The sequence below is a fragment of the Macaca mulatta genome, chromosome 7 (assembly GCF_049350105.2).
Source record: "Macaca mulatta isolate MMU2019108-1 chromosome 7, T2T-MMU8v2.0, whole genome shotgun sequence".
Lineage (NCBI taxonomy): Eukaryota > Metazoa > Chordata > Mammalia > Primates > Cercopithecidae > Macaca > Macaca mulatta.
In genome coordinates, this window is record NC_133412.1 from 28,091,300 (window position 1) to 28,115,019 (window position 23,720).

General features: G+C 44.3%; 1 long non-coding RNA gene across 2 annotated transcripts; it reads left to right on the plus strand.

Annotated features, from left to right (window-relative positions):
• Positions 1 to 45: 45 nt before the first annotated feature.
• LOC144329870 (uncharacterized) lies at positions 46 to 23,125 on the plus strand. 2 transcript variants are annotated; one of them, XR_013395578.1, is made up of 3 exons: positions 46 to 176; positions 1,146 to 1,243; positions 22,990 to 23,125. It is a non-coding gene; the product is annotated as an uncharacterized LOC144329870 (long non-coding RNA). The 2 variants fall into 2 exon arrangements; XR_013395577.1 differs by lacking the exon at positions 22,990 to 23,125 and adding an exon at positions 11,777 to 11,913.
• Positions 23,126 to 23,720: the final 595 nt, after the last annotated feature.

Sequence of the window (23,720 nt, forward strand, 5' to 3'; positions counted from 1 at the left end):
GATGCGGAAACCCCCGCGCAGGGCTCGGAGAGTCCCCGCGCTCTCCTGGTGTCCAGGCGTCCTGGCGCTGCGAGGCCACCGGCTGCGGGTCTGAGCCTGTCGCTTTCCGGCTGCCCGACTTTAACTCACGCCGAAGCCTGGCGGGAGAACGGATTTCTCAAGGCCTCCTTCTCAAGGTTCGGAAGTGTCTGAGCGTCTGCTCGGTTTCCCAGTAACTACCCGAGTGTTGCATGCAGCCAGAAATCTAAGGGTCACCCTAATTCATCTGCCTGTCATTTGTTCCTGACCACTGTAACTCACCACATAACCCAGAGCCATCCACTTTCTCCAGAACTGCTGCCACCACCCTATCCAGGCCACCAACGTCTCTCTCCTCCAAACGGGTCTCAGTTTCCCCTCCGCACAGTCCAGTAGCCAGATAGCAGTTTCGGAGTCATCTTTCAAAGCACAAAAATCAGATCATCTCACTCTCTATCACACTTGGAATAAAGTAAAAACTTGGCCGGGTGTGATGGCTCACACCTGTAATCCCAGCACTTTGGATGGCAGAGGTGGGCGGATCACAAGGTCAAGAGATCTAGACCATCCTGGCCAACATGGTGAAACCAAGTCTCTACTAAAAATATAAAAAATTAGCGGGCATAGTGGCACGCACCTGTAGTCCCAGCTACTCGGAAGGCTGAGGCAGTAGAATCGCTTGAACCCGGTAGGCGGAGGTTGCAGTGAGCCGAGATTGTGCCACTGCACTCCAACCTGGGTGACAGAGCGAGACTCCCTCTCAAAAAATAAAAAATAAAATAAAAAATAAAAACTCTACTCTGGCCTACAAAGTTAAATCTGGCCCCTGCCTTCCTGTCTCCCCACCTTCACTACTTTCCCACACTTTAAGGCACACGGACCTTTGGCCCTCCCGGACTTTGCTCTGGTAGTCCTCCCTGCTGGAGTGCTTTTCTCTCCAAAGCTCAGAATACCTACCTTGTTGACATTCACTTACCAGCTTCAATGTCACTTCCCAAGACAGGACTTCCTGACATACCCAATCTAAAGTACCTGTCCAGTCATGTTATGTTATGTTATGTTGTGTTATGTTATGTTATGTTATGTTGTTATATTATTTGAGACAGAGTTTCACTCTTCTTGCCCAGGCTGGAGTGCAATGGCGCAATCTTGGCTCACTGCAACCTCTGCCTCCTGGGTTCAAGCGATTCTCCTACCTCAACCTCCCCAGTAACTGGGATGACAGGTGCGTGCTACCACACCCGGCTAATTTTGTATTTTTAGTAGAGACAGGGTTTCACCGTGTTAGTCAGGCTGGTCTCAAAGTCCTGACCTCAGATGATCCACCCACCTTGGCCTCCCAAAGTGCTGGGATTACAGGCGTGAGCCACTATACCCAGCCTGTCCAGTCACTTTCATATTATGGTTTATTTTAATTCTCCACACAGCAGTTTTCATTCTACATATAACTTTGTTTATGCCACCTCCCACTTCATAGCAAGGAGTGTTTTTGCTTTGTTGACTGCTATACCCCTTTACATCTATAGTATTTGGCATATAGTAGGTCCTCAGATATTTGTTGGATGAATATTTAATATCAAATGCTGAATAGGACAGTGTGCCTACAACCCCACAGCTCATAGTTTAACGAGGGACACAGATGTGTGAGCAAACACAGGTTAGGGTGAGTAGTGACGCTTGTTTGCACAAGATGTTATGGAAGTATCAAAAGGAGGTATAAAAGGGGTGCCAGGAAAAATACCAGCCTGAGCTGAGTCTAGGTGAGTTAATTTTAGCCAGGCAAAGAGTAGAAGAAGGGGGGCACTTCCAGGAAGAGTGAGCCATTAGTGTCAAAGCCAAAGGTGGCATTGAGGGAACTGCAAAACTTGGGCTTGGCTGAAGTTGTGAGTGGTGAAAGATGACATGTGAAAAGAAGTCACAGGCCAAATCACAAATACATTGGGACTGTTCGTGACTTTGGGCTTTGTCCTGCCAGGGGTAGAGAACAAATGAATAATAAATAGGGCAATGACATACACTTTCTGTTTTAGAAAGCTCTCTGTGGTGGCTGGCAGGGCAGCAGACGTGTTGAAACAGGTCAAGAAGTGGAAGCCAGGAGACCTCTTAGACATCTGTAGTAACAAAATCCAGGGACAGTGAGGGCTTGAACTGTGGCAGAAGAAATAGGGAGGAGGAGACGGATCTAAAAGATTTCTAGCACAATTTGGTAACTTAGAAGACATGGAGATGAAGGGAGAGGTGTGATTCCCAGGGACTTGCCCTGGGCTATTTATTGAGTTGGGTGCCAAAGGAGAAGTAGGTGGGGGTTGATGGGATAAATGGGGTCGGGGGGAATACTTTTGGATGTGGGTTTGAAATGCTTTTAGGATAGCCAAGTGCAAATATCTGCTCTTGATGGCTACGTGGGTTGGTCTGAAGCTTAGGGGCACAGTGAGGTTAGAGCTGCCTCATCTGCAGCCTATCAATTCTGGACTCTTTTCAAACTTTCTAGTTGCCCACAGCAAGCCAGGTTCCCCCTCTCCTTTATTTTTGTTTTGAGATGGAGTTTCACCCTGTTGCCCAGGCTGGAGTGCAATGGCATGATCTCATCTCACTGCAACCCCCTCCTCCCGGGTTCAAGCCATTCTCCTGCCTCAGCCTCTCAAGTAGCTGGGAATACAGGTGCCCACCACTACACCCGGCTAATTTTTGTATTTTTAGTAGAAACGGGGTTTCATCATGTTCGCCAGACTGGTCTTGAATTTCTGACCTCAGGTGATCTGCCTGCCTTAGCCTCCCAAAGTACTGGAATTACAGGCGTGAGCCACCATGCCCCGGCCTAGGTTCCCCTTTTATAGAATAGCTGTGATGGACTGGATGACTTCATCTCTAAATATTCCCTTCTGCCTCTCGTGGCCCTTTGCCTAGTGAATCTCTAAATCGGCTCCTGGGCTATCGGAAGAGTTCTAGTTTTTGTTTGTTTTTATTTTTTGAGACAGGGTCTCACTCTGTGCTCCAGGCTGAAGTGCAGTGGCACAATCTCGGCTCACTGCAGCCTCAACCTCCCAGCTCAGGTGATTCTCCCACCTTAACCTCCTGGGTAGCTGAGACTACAGGCATGCACCACTGTGACTGGCTAATTTTGGTATTTTTTTGTAGAGATGAGGTCTCACTGTGTTGCCAGCTGGTCTTGAACTCCTGAGCTCAGGTGATCTGACTGCCTCCCAAAGTACTGGAACTTGTGAAAGGAAAATAAATCTTGGGACCCCAAAATCACTAAGCCAAAGGGAAAAATCAAGTAGGGAACTGCTTAGTGGAAACCTGCCTCCTATTCTATTCCTTAAAAGTGGATGGATCTGGGTTGTGTGGTGACTCAGGATTGTTAAAGCTTCCCAGATGATTTTTTTTTTTTTTTTTTTTTGAGATGGAGTCTCCCTTTGAGGCCCAGGCTGGAGTGCAGTGGTGCAATCTTGGCTCACTGCAAGCTCAGCCTCCTGAGTAGCTGGGACTACAGGTGTCCACCACCACGCCCAGCTAATTTTTTTGTATTTTTAGTAGAGAAGAGAGTGTCACCGTGTTAAGCAGGATGGTCTCGAACTCCTGACCTTGTGATCCGCCCGCCTTGGCCTCCCAAAGTGCTGGGATTACAGGCGTGAGCCACCGCGCCTGGCCCAGATGATTCTAATATGCAGCTAAGGTTAAGAAATGTTGGCTTAGGCCGGGCGCGGTGGCTCAAGCCTGTAATCCCAGCACTTTGGGAGGCCGAGACGGGCGGATCACGAGGTCAGAAGATCGAGACCATCCTGGCTAACACGGTGAAACCCCGTCTCTACTAAAAAATACAAAAACCTAGCCGGGCGAGGTGGCGGGCGCCTGTAGTCCCAGCTACTCGGGAGGCTGAGGCAGGAGAATGGCGTGAACCCAGGAGGCGGAGCTTGCAGTGAGCTGAGATCCGGCCACTGTACTCCAGCCCGGGTGACAGAGCGAGACTCCGTCTCAAAAAAAAAAGAAAAAAAAAAAAAGAAAGAAATGTTGGCTTAGACTGTGATTCTTAAAGTGTGGCTCCTGGACCAGCATATCAGAAACACCTGGGAATGATAAGAAATACAAATTCTTGGCCAGGCGCGGTGGCTCAAGCCTGTAATCCCAGCACTTTGGGAGGCCGAGACGGTTGGATCACGAGGTCAGGAGATCGAGACCATCCTGGCTAACACGGTGAAACCCCGTCTCTACTAAGAAATACAAAAAACTAGCCGGCCGAGGTGGTGGGCGCCTGTAGTCCCAGCTACTCCGGAGGCTGAGGCAGGAGAATGGCGTGAACCTGGGAGGCGGAGCTTGCAGTGAGCCGAGATCCGGCCACTGCACTCCAGCCTGGGGCAACAGAGCGAGACTCCGTCTCAAAAAAAAAAAAGAAATACAAATTCTTGGCCGGGCACAGTGGCTCACGCCTGTAATCCCAGCACTTTGGGAGGCCGAAGCGGGTGGATCATGAGGTCAGGAGATTGAGACCATCTTGGCTAACACGGTGAAACCCTAGCTCTACTTAAAAATATATATATATACAAAAAATAAAAAAAAAGAAGTGCAAATTCTTGGGCCTCACCCCGCAAACTCTGGGAGTAGCGTCCATCAATCTATTCTATTAATAAGAAGTCTCCTATGTGATTCTGATGCATGCTGAAGTTTGAGAACCACTGGCTTAAAGCAATGTCCTTCAACTCTGGCTGCATATTAGAGTGATCTGAGAAATTAAAATGAAAAATCCTATGCTCCAACATGAATTAAACTGAAAGGAAAAATAGATGAATTCATAATTATAGTTAAAGATTTCAAGTGAAATCTTTCAATAATCGAAAGAACAAGTAGGCAGAAAATCAGCAGGGATACAGAAGACTTGATCAACACCATTGACCAACTTGACCTAATTGGCATTTATAGAACACTCCACCCAACAACTACATAATTTCAAGGGTACACAGGACCTTTACCAAATAACCTATTTGGCCATAAAACACATCTTGATAAGTTTGAGAGGTTTTAAATCATACAAAGCATGTTCTTTACCACAAGAGAATTGGAAATCAATACCAAAAGAATGTCTGGAAAATGCCTAGATAATTAGAAATTAGACACATGCGCTGAGTGCAGTAGCTCATGCCTGTATTCCTAGCACTTTGGGAAGCTGAGGTGGGTGGTGAAAGTGAGACCGAGTGATGCAGCTACTTAAGAATTTTGAATAAACTCATGAGAGGAATGGGAGAACTGCTTGCCCAAACACAAATGTTAGTGCCATCAGACTGCAGATGAATTGTGACTGTAATCTCTTGAGAAAACTCCTAAGAGGACCCCTGTACTGTCTGGAAGACTAGTGAGTTTCACTACTATTCATAATAAAGTCTATAACCATGTATTCGACCAACATCAGAGCATCACCTGAAAGCTTGTTAGAAATGCATAATCTTGGCCGGGCGCGGTGGCTCAAGCCTGTAATCCCAGCACTTTGGGAGGCCGAGACGGGCGGATCACGAGGTCAGGAGATCGAGACCATCTTGGCTAATCCGGTGAAACCCCGTCTCTACTAAAAAATACAAAAAACTAGCCGGGTGAGGTGGCGGGCGCCTGTAGTCCCAGCTACTCCGGAGGCTGAGGCAGGAGAATGGCGTAAACCCGGGAGGCGGAGCTTGCAGTGAGCTGAGATCCGGCCACTGCACTCCAGCCTGGGCGACAGAGCGAGACTCCGTCTCAAAAAAAAAAAAAAAAAAAAAAAAGAAATGCATAATCTTGCCAGGAATAGGTGCAGCTAAGACCTGCTGAATCAGCCGGGTGCCATGGCTCACGCCTATAATCCCAGCACTTTGGGAGGCAGAGGTGGGAGGATCACCTGAGGTCAGGAGTTCAAGACCAGCCTGGCCTACATGGTGTAAATGCCATCTCTACTAAAAATACAAAAAATTAGCCAAATGTGATGGCGGGCGCCTGTAATCCCATCTACTCAGGAGGCTGAGGCAGGAGAATCGCTTGAATCTGGGAGGCAGAGGTTGCAGTGAGCTGAGATCCTGGCATTGCACTCCAGCCTGGGCGACAAAAAACAAACAAACCCCTCCTGGATCAGAATCAGAATCTGCATTTTTTTTGTGTTCTTTTTGAGACGGAGTTTCGCTCTTGTTGCCCAAGCTGGAGTGCAATAGCGCGATCTTGGGTCACTGCAATCTCCACCTACCGGATTCAAGTGATTCTCCTGCCTCAGCCTCCTGAGTAGCAAGGATTACAAGCACGAGTCACCATGCCTGGCTAATTTTTTGTGTTTTTAGTAGAAACAGCATTTCATCATGTTAGCCAGGCTGGTCTCAAACTCCTGACCTCAGGTGATCTGTCCACCTTGGCCTCCCAAAGTGCTGGGATTACAGGCGTGAGCCACCACGCCCGGCCTTTTCTTTTCTTTTCTTTCTTTCTTTTTTTTTTTTGAGACAGGGTCTCCCTTTGTCACCCAGGCTGGAGTGCAGTGGCGCAATCTCGGCTCACTGCAACCTCTGCCTCCCGGGTTCAAGCGATTCTCCTGCCCCAGCCTCCTGAGTAGCTGGAATTACAGGGGCATACCACCATGCCTGGCTAATTTTTATATTTTAGTAGAGATGAGGTTTCACCATGTTACCCAGGTTGGTCTTTACTCGTGACCTCTGGTGATCTACCTGCCTTAAACTCCTGGGCTCAAGCAGTCCTCCCATCTGGGCCTCCCAAATTGCTGGGATTACAGGTGTGAGCCACCAGGCCCAGCTACAAATTCAATTTTTAAGATTATGACTGGGTATGATGGCTCATGCCTGTAATCCCAACACTTTGGGAGGCCCAGATGGGAGGACTGCTTGAGCCTAGGATTTTAATATCAGCCTGGGCAACATAGCAAGACCTTGTCTCTCTATATAAAAAAAATATATATATATATATATATGAATGAAAATTAGGCCAGGCGCGGTGGCTCACGCCTGTAATCCCAGTCCTTTGGGAGGCATAGGCAGGTGGATCACAAGGTCAGGGGTTCAAGACCAGCCTGGCCAACATGGTGAAACCCTGTCTCTACTAAAAATACAAAAATTAGCTAGGCATGGTGGCACGTGCCTGTAATCCCAGGTACTCAGGAGGCTGAGGCAGAGAAGTGCTTGAACCTGGGAGGCGGAGGTTGCAGTGAGCCAAGATCATGCCACTGCACTCCAGACTGGGCGACAGAGGAAGACTCTGTCAAAAAAAAAAAAAAAAAATTTAGACGGGTGTGGTAGCATGCACCTGTAGTCTGAGCTACTCAGGAGGCTGAGTGGGAGGATTTCTGGAGCCCAGTAGCTTTAGTTTTCGTAAAAATACAAAAATTACTGGGTGTGGTGACGGGCGCCTATAATCCCAGCTACTCAGGAGGCTAAGGCAGCAGAATCGTCTGAACCCAGGAAGTGGAGGTTGCAGTGAGCCGAGATCGTGCCATTGCACTGCAGCCTGGGCGATGGGTTGAGACTCCGTCTCAAAAAAAAAAAACAAAAAAATTAGGTTGGGTTTCATCAAAATAAAAACTGCTCTCTGGAAGATACTGTTAATAGAATGAAAGCATAGCCTAGACTGGGAGAAATATTTGCAAAACCTACATTCAACAACAACAAAAAATGAATCCAGAATACATAAAGAGCTCTTATAACGAAATAAGAAGACAAAAAAATTTAAAATGATGCAAATAGTTGGATAATTCACCAAAGACGATGCACATATGACAAATAAGCACATGAAAAGATGCTTAACATCATTAGTCAGTAGAGCGATGCAAATTTAAAACATTATGTACCTAATAGAACTAATGGTATAGAGAAATCAACTTTTTTTTGAGAAGGAGTCTCGCTTTGTCACCCAGCTCACTCTGTCGCCCAGGCTGGAGTGCAGTAGCGCAATCTCGGCTCACTGCAAGCTCTGCCTCCTGGGTTCCTGCCATTCTCCTGCCTCAGCCTCCCAAGTAGCTGGGAATACAGGCACCCACCACCATGCCCGGCTCTTTTTTTGTTTTTTTTTTTTTGTATTTTTTTAGTAGAGACGGGGTTTCACCATGTTAGCCAGGATGGTCTTGATCTCCTGACCTCATGATCCGCTCATCTCGGCCTCCTAAAGTGCTGGGATTACAGGCGTAAGCCACCGCGCCCGGTCTTGAACCAAATCTTATTGCTTCATCCTTTTCCATTCTAAAAGTGGGAAAAGGTATCTCATGAGTTTTTTTAAGCTTTATTTTATTTTTACATGACAAATAACAATTATATATATTTATGAGGTACAATGTGATGTTTCAATACATGTATACATTGTGGAATGATCAAATCAGGCTAATTAACATATCCATCATCTCAAGTACTTTTCATTTATTTGTGGTAAGAACATTTAAAATCCACTCTGTTAGCTATTTTGAATACTGTACACAATACATTGTTATTAACTATAGTCACTATGCCGTGCAATGGATCCTCAGAACCTATTCCGCCTGTCTAACTGAAACTTCACACCCTTTGACCAATGTCTCCCCTTTCCCTGTCCACCCCCGACCTGCAGGCCTCTGGTCACCACCATTCTACTCTCTACTTCTATGAATTCAACTTTTTTAGATTCCACATATAAGTAAAATCATGAGGTATTTGTCTTTTTTGCCTGGCTTCTTTACCACATTTACAAATCCATGTATCCATTGATGGGCACTTCGGTTGTTTGCATATCTTGGCTGTGGTGAATAATGCTGCAGTGAACATGGTCATGCAGATATCTCTGACATACTGGTTTCATTTCCTTTGGATAAATACCCAGAAGTGGGATTGCTGGTTCCTACCATTTTCATTTAGTGGTTGTGTTGTTGGGTTTGGGTTTGTGTGTCAATACCTATCTCTGAACATAACTTCTAGGAGACAATATGTTTATTACCCTTTGCTGGGTGCAGTGGCTCATGCCTGTAATCCCAGCACTTTGAGAGGCTGAGGTGGGCGGATCACCTGAAGTCAGGAGTTCAAGACCAGCCTGGTCAACACAGTGAAACCCCTTTACTAAAAATACAAAGAATTAGCTGGGCGTGGTGGTGGACACCTGTAATCCCAGCTACTTGGGAGGCTGAGGCAGGAGAATCACTTGAACCAGGGAGGCGGAGGTTGCAGTGAGCCAAAATCACGCCATTGCACTCCAGCCTAGGCAACAGAAGCTAAACTCTGTCTCATAAAAAAAAAAAAAAAAAAAAAAGTTTATTACTCTTTTAAGTGGGAATAATCAATGTTACCACCTCAGTCTCAGTAATTATCTTGTTCACAGATGAAAAAGCTGCTTAAGGTTTCCTGGTGGTGTTTTTCTGAATATCTGACTTTGGCTAAATGCTTGCCTCCTTGATACCTGTTTATGAGACATTTCTCCTTGAGCAAAGCATGTGACTTGAATGCTTCCTGGCTCGCAGGAGGTGACTAGGAGCAGAGAGGCAAGCTGTCAGATGTGGTTTTATCACTATATCTTTTGTTTACCGGTTCACATATATTTATTACTGCTCTTGACAGAGCTACCGCTCCTTTGAAATTGTGTCAATCAGTGAAACATAGTATATACTTCCTACAAGACAGGCGAATTGAAATGTTGACTTGAATGGCAAGGAGTTCAGAAGAGATGTATTCAGTAGATGGAAAGTTCAGGAGAAAGGATTTCAGACAGTTCACAGTTGGAGGACTCAAGGTGATAGACCAAAACTCAGGCTTTGGCCATCTTCCCTTAGGAAATATTTTTTGTTTTGTTTTGTTTTGTTTTTGAGACTGAGTTTTGCTCTTGTTGCCCAAGCTTGAGAACAATGGCACGATCTCAGCTCACTGCAGCCTCCACCTCTGGGGTTCAAGCGAGTCTCCTGCGCAGCCTCTTGTGTAGCTGGGATTACAGGCATGTGCCACCGCGCCCGGCTAATTTTTTATATTTTTAGTAGAGACAGAGTTTCACCATGTTAGTCAGGCTGGTCTCAAACTCCTGACCTCAGCTGATCCACCTGCCTCGGCTTCCCAAAGTGCTGGGATTACAAGGTGTGAGCCACCGCACCCAGCCAGGAAATCTTTATAAGCTCTCAGCAAGAGAACTTGAATGCAAAGCCATGCAACGTTTTATAATGCAAGGTTTTAAAATCAAGTCTTTAGGTTTTGATTTGCCTAAAAAGTCCAAGGGTTTCAGCTGGACGCGGTGGCTCACGGCTGTAATCCCAGCACTTTGGGAGGCCGAAGAGGGCGCATCATGAAGTCAGGAGTTCAAGACCAGCCTGAGCAACATGGTGAAACCCCGTCTCTACTAAAAATACAAAAATTAGCTGGGTGTGGTGGCGCATGCCTGTAATCCCAGCTACTCAGGAGGCTGAGGCAGAAGAATCGCTTGAACCCAGGAGGTGGAGATTGCAGTGAGCCAAGATCATGCCACTGCACTCCAGCCTGGGCAGCAGAGTGAGACTCCATCTCAAAAAAAGAAGTCCAAAGGTTTCTTCACCGATAAAAGCTTGAATTATTTTTCCCTCCAGGACATATCACTAAAAATGAATAAAAATAGCCTGATACATAAGATAACATTATAGAGAGATTTTATGTATATACATATATATTCTTTTGTATGAATGGTCTTTTTTTTTTTTTTTTTTTTTTTGAGGCGGAGTCTCGCTCTGTCACCCAGGCTGGAGTGCAGTGGCACGATCTCGGCTCACTGCAAGCTCCACCCCCCGGGTTCACGCCATTCTCCTGCCTCAGCCTCCCGTGTAGCTGGGACTACAGGCGCCCGCCACCGCGCCCGGCTAATTTTTTGTATTTTTAGTAGAGACGGGGTTTCACCGTGTTAGCCAGGATGGTTTCGATCTCCTGACCTCGTGATCCGCCCGTTTCGGCCTCCCAAAGTGCTGAGATTACAGGCGTGAGCCACCGTGCCTGGCTGTATGAATGGTCTTTAAATAAAAGTTTTATTAAAGAGGTAACTAATAGGCCAGGCTCAATGGCTCACGCCTGTAATCCCAGCACTTTGGGAGGCCGAGGTGGGCAGATCACTTGAGGTCAGGAGTCCACGACCAGCTTGGCCAACATGGCAAAACCCCATATCTACTAAAAATACAAAAATTGGCCAGGCGCAGTGGTGTGGGCCTGTGGGCCCAGCTACTCAGAAGGCTGAGGCAGGAGAATCGTTTGAAGCCGGGAGGTAGAGGTTGCAGTGAGCTGAGATCAGGTCACTGCACTCCAGCCTAGGTGACAGGGCGAGAATCCCTCTCAAAAAAAAAAAAAAAAAAAGGAGCTAACCAATTGTAAGCTAGAGTTCTATTGTTCTTGGTGTTGAGGTATACCAACAGCTGCTATTGTCTGTATAAATCAGTGTTGCTGCAAGGAACAGTAGTTGACTTTAGATGTTGCTGGAAAAAGCAAAACCCAATCCATGTCCAAAGTTTTCTGGCGTAGTGGATTGATTCACATATTAATCAAATCCTCCTCTGACTCCGGATGAATTAATTTATATGATTTTCTTGGTTGGGCACTACAGTATTGACAATTGACATATTGAGACTACTCTGGGCTTTTCAAACCAAAGTTGTTTATTATTATTATTATTTTTTGAAACATAGTCTCACTCTGTCACCAGGCTGGAATGCAGTGACACCATCTTAGCTCACTACAACCTCTTCCTCCCTGGCTCAAGCAATCCTCCTGCCTCAGCCTCCCCAGTAACTGGGACTATAGGTGCACACCACCATGCTCAACTAATTTTTGTATTTTTTTTTTTGTAGAGATGAGGTTTCACCATGTTCGAGGCTGGTCTCAAACTCCAGGTTTCAAGCAATCTGCCCACCTTGGCCTCTCCGAGTGTTGGGATTACAGGCGTGAGCCACTGTGCCCAGCCTAAACTTGCTTATTTATAGGATCCTCCAGATTAATAAACTATCACCCAAAGCAAATAAATGCAGTCAGATGAGTTTTGATGCACAAGGAGAATTTTAGACTTCTAAGATGCCATTTGTTACACAACGGTATACTTTCCACATGACTTTTCCGGCTCTATTTTATTATGATTCTATGAACTATGCCTGCTCAGCAGAAAACAGATTCAGAATTTTTGACTAATAGTGCAATTCCACTAATAGCCACTGCTATTATGTACAGGAGGAATAAGGAATAAACCAGTGCTGCCTCCCCATGACACTGGCAGGACACAGTGGCTCACACCTGTAATCCCAGTACTTTGGGAGGCCAAGGCAGGCAGATCACCTGAGGTTGGGAGTTCGAGACCAGCCTGGCCAACATGGTGAAACCCATCTCTATTAAAAATACAAAAATTAGCCGGGTGCAGTGGTGTGCACCTGTAGTCCCAGCTACTCTGGAGGCTGAGGCAGGAGAATCGCTTGAACCTGGGAGGCAGAGCTTGCAGTGAGCAGAGATCTCGCCACTGCACTCCACCCGGGGCAACAGTGCAAGACTCCATCTCAAAAATAAATAAACAAATAAATATAAATTAGCATCTTAAATCAGTATTTGTCAGTTGTGTGTGTGTGTGTGTTTGTTTTGTTTGTTTGTTTTTTTAATATGGAGTCTCACTCTTGTCACTTAGGCTGGAGTGCAGTTATGTGATCTTGGCTCACTGCAACCTCCACCTCCTGAGTTCAAGTGATTCTCCTGCCTCAGCCTCCCAAGTAGCTGGGATTACAAGTGCCTCCCACCACACCTGGCTAATTTTTGTAGTTTAATAGAGATGGGGTTTTGCCATGTTAGCCAGGCTGGTCTTGAACTCCTGACCTCAGATGATCCACCCACCTCCACCTTCCAGAGTGCTGGGATTACAGGTGTGAGCCACTGAGCCTGACCTTTAAGTCAGTATTTAAATATTAATACCAAGAGCCCACATTGCCAAGACAATCCTAAGCCAAAAGAACAAAGCTGGAGGCATCACATTACCTGACTTCAAACTATACTACAAGGCTACAGTACCCAAAACAGCATGGTACTGGTACCAAAACAGAGATATAGACCAATGGAACAGAACAGAGCCCTCAGAAATAATACCACACATCTACAACCATCTGATCTTTGACAAACATGACGAAAACAAGCAATGGGGAAAGGATTCCCTATTTAATAAATGGTGCTGGGAAAACTGGCTAGCCATATGTAGAAAGCTGAAACTGGATGCCTTCCTTACACCTTATACAAAAATTAATTTAAGATGGATTAGAGACTTAAATGTTAGACCTAAAACCATAAAAACCCTAGAAGAAAACCTAGGCAATACCATTCAGGACATAGGCATGGGCAAGGACTTCATGTCTAAAACACCAAAAGCAATGGGAACAAAAGCCTAAATTGACAAATGGGATCTAATTAAACTAAAGAGCTTCTGCACAGCAAAAGAAACTACCATCAGAGTGAACAGGCAACCTACAGATGGGAGAAAATTTTTGCAATCTACTCATCTGACAAAGGGCTAATATCCAGAACCGACAAAGAACTCAAACAAATTTACAAGAAAAAAAAAAAAAACATCAAAAAGTGGGCAAACGATATGAACAGACACTTCTCAAAAGAAGACATTTATGCAGCCAACGGACACATGAAAAAATGCTCATCATCACTAGCCATCAGAGAAATGCAAATCAAAACCACAATGAGATACCATCTCACACCAGTTAGAATGGTGATCATTAAAAAGTCAGGAAACAACAGGTGCTGGAGAGGATGTAGAGAAATAGGAACACTTTTACACTGTTGGTGGGACTGTAAACTAGTTCAACCATTGTGGAAGACAGTGTGGCGATTCCTTAAGGATCTAGAACTAGAAATACCATTTGACCCAGCCATCCCATTACTGGGTATATACCCAAAGGATTATAAATCATGCTGCTATAAAGACACATGCACACATATGTTTATTGTGGCACTATTCACAATATCAAAGACCTGGAACCAACCCAAATGTCCATCAATGACAGACTGGATTAAGAAAATATGGCACAGGCCAGGCGCGGTGGCTCAAGCCTGTAATCCCAGCACTTTGGGAGGCCGAGACGGGTGGATCACGAGGTCAGGAGATCGAGACCATCCTGGCTAACACAGTGAAACCCCGTCTCTACTAAAAAATACAAAAAACTAGCCGGGCGAGGTGGCGGGCGCCTGTAGTCCCAGCTACTCGGGAGGCTGAGGCAGGAGAATGGCAGGAACCCAGGAGGCGGAGCTTGCAGTGAGCTGAGATCCGGCCACAGCACTCCAGCCTGGGCGACAGAGCGAGACTCCGTCTCAAAAAAAAAAAAAAAAAAAAAAAAAGTAAATGTGGCACATATACACCATGGAATACTATGCGGCCATAAAAAAGGATGAGTTCATGTCCTTTGTAGGGACATGGATGCAGCTGGAAACCATCATTCTCAGCAAACTATCGCAAGAACAGAAAACCAAACACCGCATGTTCTCACTCATAGGTGGGAATTGAACAATGAGAACACTTGGACACAGGGTGGGGAATGGGGAACATCACACACTGGGGCCTGTCGTGGGCTGTGGGGAGCGGGAAGGGATAGCATTAGGAGATATACCTAATGTAAATGACAAGTTAATGGGTGCAGCACACCAACATGGCACATGTATACATATGTAGCAAACCTGCACATTGTGCACATGTACCCTAGAACTTAAAGTATAATAAAAAATAAATAAATAAATAACAAAAAGAAAATAAATAAATATTAATACCAAGTATCCAATTTGGCAGGAATGTTACATTCCTAACAATTTGTAGCCTGACCCCCATGAGTTTTTTGCTGAAAATACAAACTATATAATTATATTTTCTCTTTAAGAAGTCTTGACATTATTAGACCCCTCCCCTGGTTTTTCTTGTTTTTCATTAACTTGTACTTGGCATTCTGTGTCAGGTGTACATGCCAGAGATCAGGATGATAGGGCCATGTGATATTGCTGGCCTAGTCTAGGCATTAGTGTGCGACCCCATCAGCAAGTACAGCCGGTCATTTCCAGCCACCTGGATCAGCTGAGATGGGAACATCAGTTTAAATGAAAGTGTATTTAGAGAGGTGACCCACTGTCACGAGATAAAGACCTAAGGCCATGAGTTTAAAATTCAGTAACAAAAGGGTGGAGCTCTGGAAACTGGGAGGAGTGAGAGGAGTATTTTACAACTTACGAACATAAAAGGCCACTATTTATTCTTTTAAAAAAATGTATAATTAATTTTCTTGAGACGGGGTCTGACTCTGTTGCCCAAACTGGAATGCGGTAGCACAATCTCAGCTCATTGCAATGTCCATCTCCCAGGCTCAAGTGATCTTCCCACCTCAGTCTCCCAAGTAGCTGGGGATACAGGTGCGCACCACCACACCCAGCTAATTTTTATATTTTTTGTAGAGACAGGGTTTTGCCATGTTGCCCAGGCTGGTCTCGACCTCAAGTGATCTGCCCACCTCAGCCTCCCAAAATGCTGGGATTACAGGAGTGAGCCATCATGCCTGGTCAAAAGAGCACTCAGTATATATTCTTTTTTTTTTTTTTTTGTGAGACAGAGTCTTGCTCTGTTGCCCAGGCTGGAGTGCAGTGGTGCAATCTTGACTCAAAGCAATCTGCCTCCCAGGTTCAAGCGATTTTCCTGCCTCAGCCTCCTGAGTAGCTGTGATTATAGGTGTGGGCCACCACAGTTAATTTTGTATTTTTAGTAGAGATAAGGTTTTACCATGTTGGCCAGGCTGATCTTGAACTCCTGACCGCAAGTCATACGCCCACCTCGGCCTCCCAAAGTGCTAGGATTACAGGCGTGAGCCACCGCACCTGGCCCTATGTATTCCTTAAATTTACTTTTTTCTTGAGGTATAATATAAAGACAGGAAAGTGTGCATATTGCAAGTGTAGACTTTGATGAGCTTTCACAAACTTAACACATCTGTGTGACCAGCATCCTTTCAAGAAACTGAGCATTTCTTGCTACTCAGAAGTCCCTCTACTGTTCTCTTCTAGCTGACATTTGCTCCCAAGAATAACTGCTTTCTGACTTCAATCACCACATATTAGTTTTGTCTCTTTTTAAATTTCATATTACGTTCAGCTCTATGTTCAGTAACTTTTTGTTGGTAGCTTGAAACTGGCCATAGTGGAAGTATGTATTTACACCACAGAAATCGGCAAATCAGGGTGTTGCCCCCATCCCTGAGCTAGATGTTAAACATTTATGAGTACACCACTGAGTACAGAAGTAAACAAAACTAACAAAAATCTTTGCCTTCATAGAGTTCACATTCTAGATGGAGAGAGACAAAATAAGTAACTGAATTATGTTAGAAGTATATTAGAAAACGCTGGGCATGGTGGCTCATGCCTATAATCCCAGCACTTTCAGAAGTCGAGGTAGAAGGATTGCTTGAGCCCGGGAGTTTGCGACCAGCCTGGGCAACACAGGAAGACTCCAACTCTGTAGAAAATCAAAAAACTAGCTGGGCGTGGTGGCACATGCCTGTAGTCCCAGCTACTCAAGAGGATGAGGTGGGAGGATCGCTTGAGCCCACGATCGCTTGAGCACTGTGGGCCATGGTTGTGCCACTGCACTCCAGTCTGTCTCAAAAACAAGAAAAGAAAGAAAAAGTATATTCGGAGAGGAAAAACACTGAAGGGAAAAGTTAAGTTGAGGAAAGAAGTAAGGAGTCTGGGTGGTGGTGGGCATTACAATTCTAAATAGGGTGGTCAGGAAAGGCCTCACTGAGAACATGGTATTTGAACATTAATTGAAAGGAAGGGGAAACAAGCTGTGAGTATAGGTAAGAGAAGAGTGGTTTAGGCAGAGAAAACAGCAAATGCAGAGACCCTGAGGCAAGAATGCTGCAAGGGGGCCACTAGAACTGGGGCTCCATGAGTAAGGGTAGATAGAGCAGGAACTGAAATCCTAGAGGTAATGAGTGAAGGTAGTGAGGGGTGGAAGGCCAGATTATGAAAGGCCTAGAAGGCCATTGTGAAGACTTGAGATAATTTTTTTTCTTTTTTTTGGAGACGGAGTCTCACTTTGTCACCCAGGCTGGGGTACAATGGCATAGTCTCCGCTCACTGCAACCTCCGCCTCCTGGGTTCAAGCAATTATCCCACCTTGGCCTCTTGAGTAGCTGGGACTATAGGCACGGGCCACCACACCCAGCTAATATTTGTATTTTTAGTAGAGATGGGGTTTTGCTATGTTGGCCAGGCTGGTCTTGAACTCCTGACCTTGTAATCCACCTGCCTCAGCCTCCCAAAGTCCTGGGATTACAGGCGTGAGTCACCACACTTGGCCGACTTGAGATAATTTAATAGGGGAAAGTATAGTTTTTTATACAGCTAAAGTATTAAGTTATCAAATGCTATCTTGTCAGATTCCTTGCTGAATTCAAAGGTGACTTTTGGATTGCTTTCTTTTCTTCTTTTTTTTGAGACGGAGTTTCATTCTTGTTGCCCAGACTGGAGTGCAATGGTGCAATCTCAGCTCACTGCAACCTCCTCCTCCTGGGTTCAAGCGATTCTCCTGCCTCAGCCTCCCAAGTAGCTGGGATTACAGGTGTGCGCCACCACACCCAGCTAATTTTGTATTTTTTTAGTAGAGACAGGATTTTACCATATTGGTCAGGCTGGTCTTGAACTCCTGACCTCAGGTGATCCGCCTTCCTTGGCCTCCCAAAGTGCTGGGATTACAGGTGTGAGCCACTGCGCCTGGCCTGGATTGCTTTCTTTAGGTTGAATTAGCCTCTAGACTTGTGTTGTTCAATAAGGTAGCCAGTACTCACATGTGGGTATTTGAATTTAAACTTATCGAAACAAAATAATAATTCAGTTCCTTGTTGTACTAGTCACATTTCAAGTATTCAATAGCCACACTTGGCTAATAGCTACCATGTGAGGCAGCACAGACACTGAACATGTCCATCACTGCAGAATATTCTGTTGGACGCGGCTACTCTAAGACAGCAAACCTTGCTGGGATGGACTATACGCCGGTTTTTAGCCTTTTTACAGATGATGCATTTGCCCTAGCAGATCTTTTGGCAAGAACGCCTTGGTACAGGAATCCTGGAGCCATTTGATTTCTGCTCAGATTGTAAGTTTCTATTTCAGGACCTTATATCTAAAAGTAGCTTTATATAAAACCTGTAATCTTCTCCAGAGACATCCTCTAGTATTCATTTATATATTCATAAAAAGTGAGTGATCACTGGCTATTACCTTGCTTGTATAACCTGTTGTGAAAAGCAAGATGGCCCAAATTATAGCCTAGAAACTTTAATTCATTCATTTATTTATTTTGTGGCTGTTTTTAATGCATGGATTCAGGTTAAGTTGTGATTAAATCAGAGATATAAATTGCTCTGAGATATAAATTGCTCAGAGTCAAGAAGTGCAAAAAAAAAAAAAAATTCCATAATATTTTTTGTGAGAAAGGATGCTTTTTAGCATTAATTCAGGGTTCTTCACCCCATTCTTCCTCAGTGCTCCCACTCTGGGTGTGGTATGGGACTGTTAAAACCCTGACCAGGGACTTTTCTCTAGTTGGTGAAATGAAGGAAAAGCAGTCACTCAACTTCATGAAAAAGGCAGTTATCCTGTGATCTTCTAAACTGGCTTATGTGGAGCAGAATGATCCATGAGCAGCTGGGAGCTCACTCTCTATATTCTGATACGAGATGGGATCTTTGGGGGAAGGGGTGTTTCGTGGGCCTAGGTAAGCACAGATCCTTTGAGCTAAGGAGGCCTGGTTGACACCTGTGGTTGCACGTGGATACTTCTCTGGGTTGGGGTGGGTCTTATCTTTTTCCTCCTGCCTCAGCCAAAAATAGTTTAGAGATCTCCAGACTGGCTGCAGAGTTGCTCCCAACTTGCCCTCTGAGAAGACTTTTAAAAGTTTGTTCATGTTAAAATATAAATGATTGGCTAGGAAGGAGGGTAGCTCATACCTGTAATCTCAGCAGTTTAGGAGGCTGAGGCAGAAGGATCACTTGAACTCAGGAGTTCAAGACCAACCTGGATAACATAGACTTCATCTCTTAAAAAAAAAAAAAAAAGAAAAAAGGAAAGTAGCCTGCTGTAGTGGCTCATGCATGTATTCCCGGCTACTAGGCAGGCTGAGGAGGGAGGATGGCTTGAGCTCAGGCGATGAAAGGTACAGTGAGTTGTGATCATGCCAATACACTCCAGCCTAGGTGACAGAGCAAGACCCTGTCTCAAATTACATATATATATATATATATATATATATATATATATATATATATATATATATATGTTTAGTGGTTACTTCTTCCGGGAGACTGAGCCAACTGCCTTGTTGACGTAAGTCAAAGGAATAAAGCTGGCCGGGTGCAGTGGCTCACGCCTGTAATCCCAGAACTTCGGGAGGCCAAGGCGGGTGGATCACCTGAAGTCAGGAGTTGGAGATCAGCTGGCCAATATGGTAAAACCCTGTTTCTACTAAAAAATACAAAACTTAGCTGGTGTCATGGCAGGCACCTGTAATCCAAGCTACTCAGGAGGCTAAGGCAGGAGAATCGCTTGAACCCGGGAGGCGGAGGTTGCAGTTGAGCTGAGATCACGCTGCTCGCACTCCAAGAGTGAAACTCCATCTCAAGAAATAAATAAATAAATAAAAATAAAAAGGAATAAAGTTTGTGGAATTTCAAGCCTCTCTAGTGCTCTTAAACTAGTACCACGTTTATAGTTAGGGGAACTATACCTCCATTTTGCCTGGGACAGTCCTGGTTTATACCCATTACCCTTGTGTATTTATTAACAGTGCTCCCTTTCACTCTCAAAATGTCTGGATAATAAATTAAATAGTCACCTTATTTTATAGCCCATTCTCTGCCCAAAGCCTAATTAGCCTAGTAAGTACAAGACAGAAAATTTTTAAAATTACTTCCTGGAGTCAGCTTCCTTTAATCATCTCTATGCCTTTTTCTCCTTTTTCAATTTTCATTCTCAAATTGGAAAGCACCAGGAGACAAATGACTGTGCCTGCAATCTTGTTTTTTTGAGCAGTTGTTTAAATAATGTAATACATCTTGGTTCTTGAATAAAATCCTAAAGAAGCACATCTTTCCTAGGTTACTCCTTATCAATTTAGTAATGCTTTTTTTCAAACACTTCTTCTTTCTGTTTGTCTAGAAAAACTTGCTTCCTTGGAGAACCCCTTTTATTGAATTATTTCTTCACACTGGCAATTTGATTGGATTGATTCCATTTTTTATTTCTACAACTACAGTGACTTGGTCCACAGATTTTAGTCTGGTAGGCATATAATTAGACTCTGTTACAATTTTGCCTTTAGGTCCTATATCTTATGGGAGATGAGGGCGTGTAGTGTCTAGCATCTGCAAAATGCATTCCCAGCTAGTCTTGCCTAGAGGCAAACTGGAACACCAGGCACTAGCAGTGAGCTACACCTGTATGCATAGAAATGGCATTTTAAAAGGAAGAAAGCATAAAGCCACAAACTCGTAATGTTCCTTTAGAGCTGGACTGGAACTATAAAAAGCACATAATTTAGACACATTTTTAGCTGTTCTAAGTTTTCTATTGGTTATTATAAAAGTTTATGTATATTCATTTGGATTTTTTAAATCAAGCAGATATTTTAACAGTTCGCTTTACTTGTGCAGCTGTTTTCCTTAAATATATTGGTTATTTAACTTACAAACTTGCCTTTATAAAAAGCCAGGCTAAAAAAAGATTTGTCTTGACCTTTTACTTGGCACTTAAGATTACAGAATTTCTAAATTCAACCATTACCTAAGAATTTTCATAATTTTGTCCCTGTTGCCCTTTGATTCCAAGTGGTTAGAAGTTAACCTATTTAATGTCCTTAGGAGCAAAGGGTTAAATCCTAGCATCAAGGTTAGTTTAAAAACAACAGTTGGCCTCCTGTATAAACATTCTCTTCCATTTATAAACACACTCCTTTTTTTTCTTTTTCCATTCTAAATGCCAGTTTACAATTCAGTGAGATAGTTTTCTATTTATAGTGTCTTCACCTTAAATGTTATCCCTCGAATATCAGGAGTTATTTCTAAAACACAAAAAAAGGATATCTACTTTCACACCAAAAAACTACATTGACCAAGAAAATTATTTACCGTAATAATACCAAGAGCGTGAAAACTGTTAGTGCAAATGAGTTTATCTATCATTAATAACAGCCTAACTCTTCCCATCAACTGAAGAACTTAATTAGACAAAGAAACAGTAACTAAGTAGAAATAAAAATGAAAATGTAGGCCAAGTGTGGTGCCTTACGCCTGTAATCCCAGCATTTTGGGAGGCCTAGGTGGGTGGATTACCCGAGGTCAGGAGTTCGAGACCAGCCTGGCCAACATGGTAAAACCCCATCTCTACTAAAAATACAAAAAGTAACCGGGTGTGGTGGCATACACCTGTAGTCCCAGCTACTTGGGAGGCTGAGATAGGAGAATCGCTTGAACCTGGGAGGTGGAGGTTGCAGTGAGCTGAGATTATGCCACTGCACTTCAGCCTGGGTGACAGAGAGAGACTAAGAAAGAAAGAAAGAAAGAAAGAAAGAAAGAAAGGAAGAAAGAAAGAAAGAAAATGTATAACTTCCTGTTTGAAGGAAAGGAAGGATACATTCTAACCAGACAGAAAGATGGAATCCAATTTTAGTAACTGAAATCTTCCAAATTTATGGTTGTAGTTAGAAAGAGACATGATGAGGCCAGGCACGGTGGCTCACGCTTGTAATCCTAGCACTTTGGGAGGCCGAGGTGGGTGGATCACCTGAGTTCAGGAGTTCGAGTCCAGCCTGACGAACATGGTGAAACCCCCATCTCTACTAAAAATACAAAAATTAGCCTGCTGTGGTGATGGATGCCTGTAATCCCAACTACTCAGGAGGCTGAGGCAGGAGAATTGCTTGAACCCAGGAGGCGGAGGTTGCAGTGAGCCGAGATCGCACCATTGCACTCCAGCTTGGGTGACAGAGCAAGACTCCGTCTCAAAGAAAAAAAAAAAAGAAAGAGACATGATGCTCATGGACTAGGCTTACTTATAGGGGCAGGGTTTGATGGATCTCCAGGTGCAGGCTCTGATTAAGCTTTGTGAGTTCTAAGACTGAATTTTATCAGGACATCTATAAGAAATCATGATAAAACTGGCTGGGCAAGGTCACTCATGCCTGTAATCCCAGCACTTTGGGAGGCCAAGGCGGGCAGATCACTTGAGGTCAGGAGTTCAAGACTAGCCTGGCCTACATGTTGAAACCCCATCTCCACTAAAAATACAAAAATAAGCCAGGCATGGTGGACCATGCTTGTAGTCCCAGAGCTACTTAGAAGGCTGAGGCAGGAGAATTGCTTGAACCCTGGAGGCAGAAGTTGCAGTGAGTTGAGATCACTCCACTGTACTCCAGCCTGGATGACAGAGCAAGACTCCATCTCAAAAAAAAAAAAAAAGAAAAAAGAAAAAGAAAAAAGAAATTACAAGAAAACTAATAAACAGGCCGGGTGCGGTGACTCATGCCTGTAATCCCAGCACTTTGGGAGGCCAAGGCAGGCAGATCACAAGGTCAGGAGATCGAGACCATCCCGGCTAACACGGTGAAACACCGTTTCTACTAAAAATACAAAAAATTAGCCAGGGACTAGTAGCTGAGATTACAGGCATTTGCCACCACGCTCGGCTAATTTTGGTAGTTTTAGTAGAGACAGGGTTTTACCATGATGGCCAGGCTGGTCTCAAACTCCTGACCTCAGGTGATCCATCCACCTCGGCCTCCCAAAGTGCTGGGATTGTAGGCGTGAGCCACCGTACGCGGCAACCTATTCTCTGTCTCAGTGATGGCACCCATGTTGCTTCCTACTCCCCAGCACCGTATACATTTCTTCAGTGAACACCCTCTTCTTACATGCTCCCTGAGAAACCAACTACTCCATGTAAACTGATTTCTCATTGTGCTTTTAAAATATTGTTTACAAATTTATTCTAGCCTGGCGTGGTGGCGGGCTCCTGTAGTCCCAGCTACTGGGGAGGCTGAGGCAGGAGAATGGCGTGAACCCGGGAGGCGGAGCTTGCAGCAAGCCGAGATCGCGCCACTGCACTCCAGCCTGGGCGACAGAGCGAGACTCCGTGTCAAAAAAAATAAAAAATAAAAAATAAAATTATTCTTTGCCTCTAAATTACAACTATACTGGTCTGTATTTTTAATCTGTGAACTTTATAGTTTTACCATTCACATTTAGGTCTTTAAACGGTCTGGGTTCCATATGTGATGTTAGATGTGGATTATGTTTTATTTTCTTCCATATGGTGAACCAGTTTTCCAACATCTACACAATCTGTTTCTTTCATAATGACTTGTGGTTCCACTTTTATTGCATAATAAGTTTCAATCTGGACATCGGTTGTCTCGGAGCTCTTCTCTTAATCCATGAATTTATTCCCAGTGGGAACTATGCACTTTCAGAGAAACAAACACTTGTGTAGATTTATCAGAGAACTCCACACACCCATCCCTTTCTGGTATCCGATTATCTGGCAAATCAAATGAAGAATCAGAAATTTTCCTGGTGAGCATGGAGTTAAGATAAAATATATATTTTTAAGGGATATTTTTATGGGTACATCTAATCCAGAAAAATAATCCCTGCCTTATAACAGAATAACTCTCTGCTGAGCAGAACATTGTAATTAGACAATGCTTATTTGACTCTTCATCTC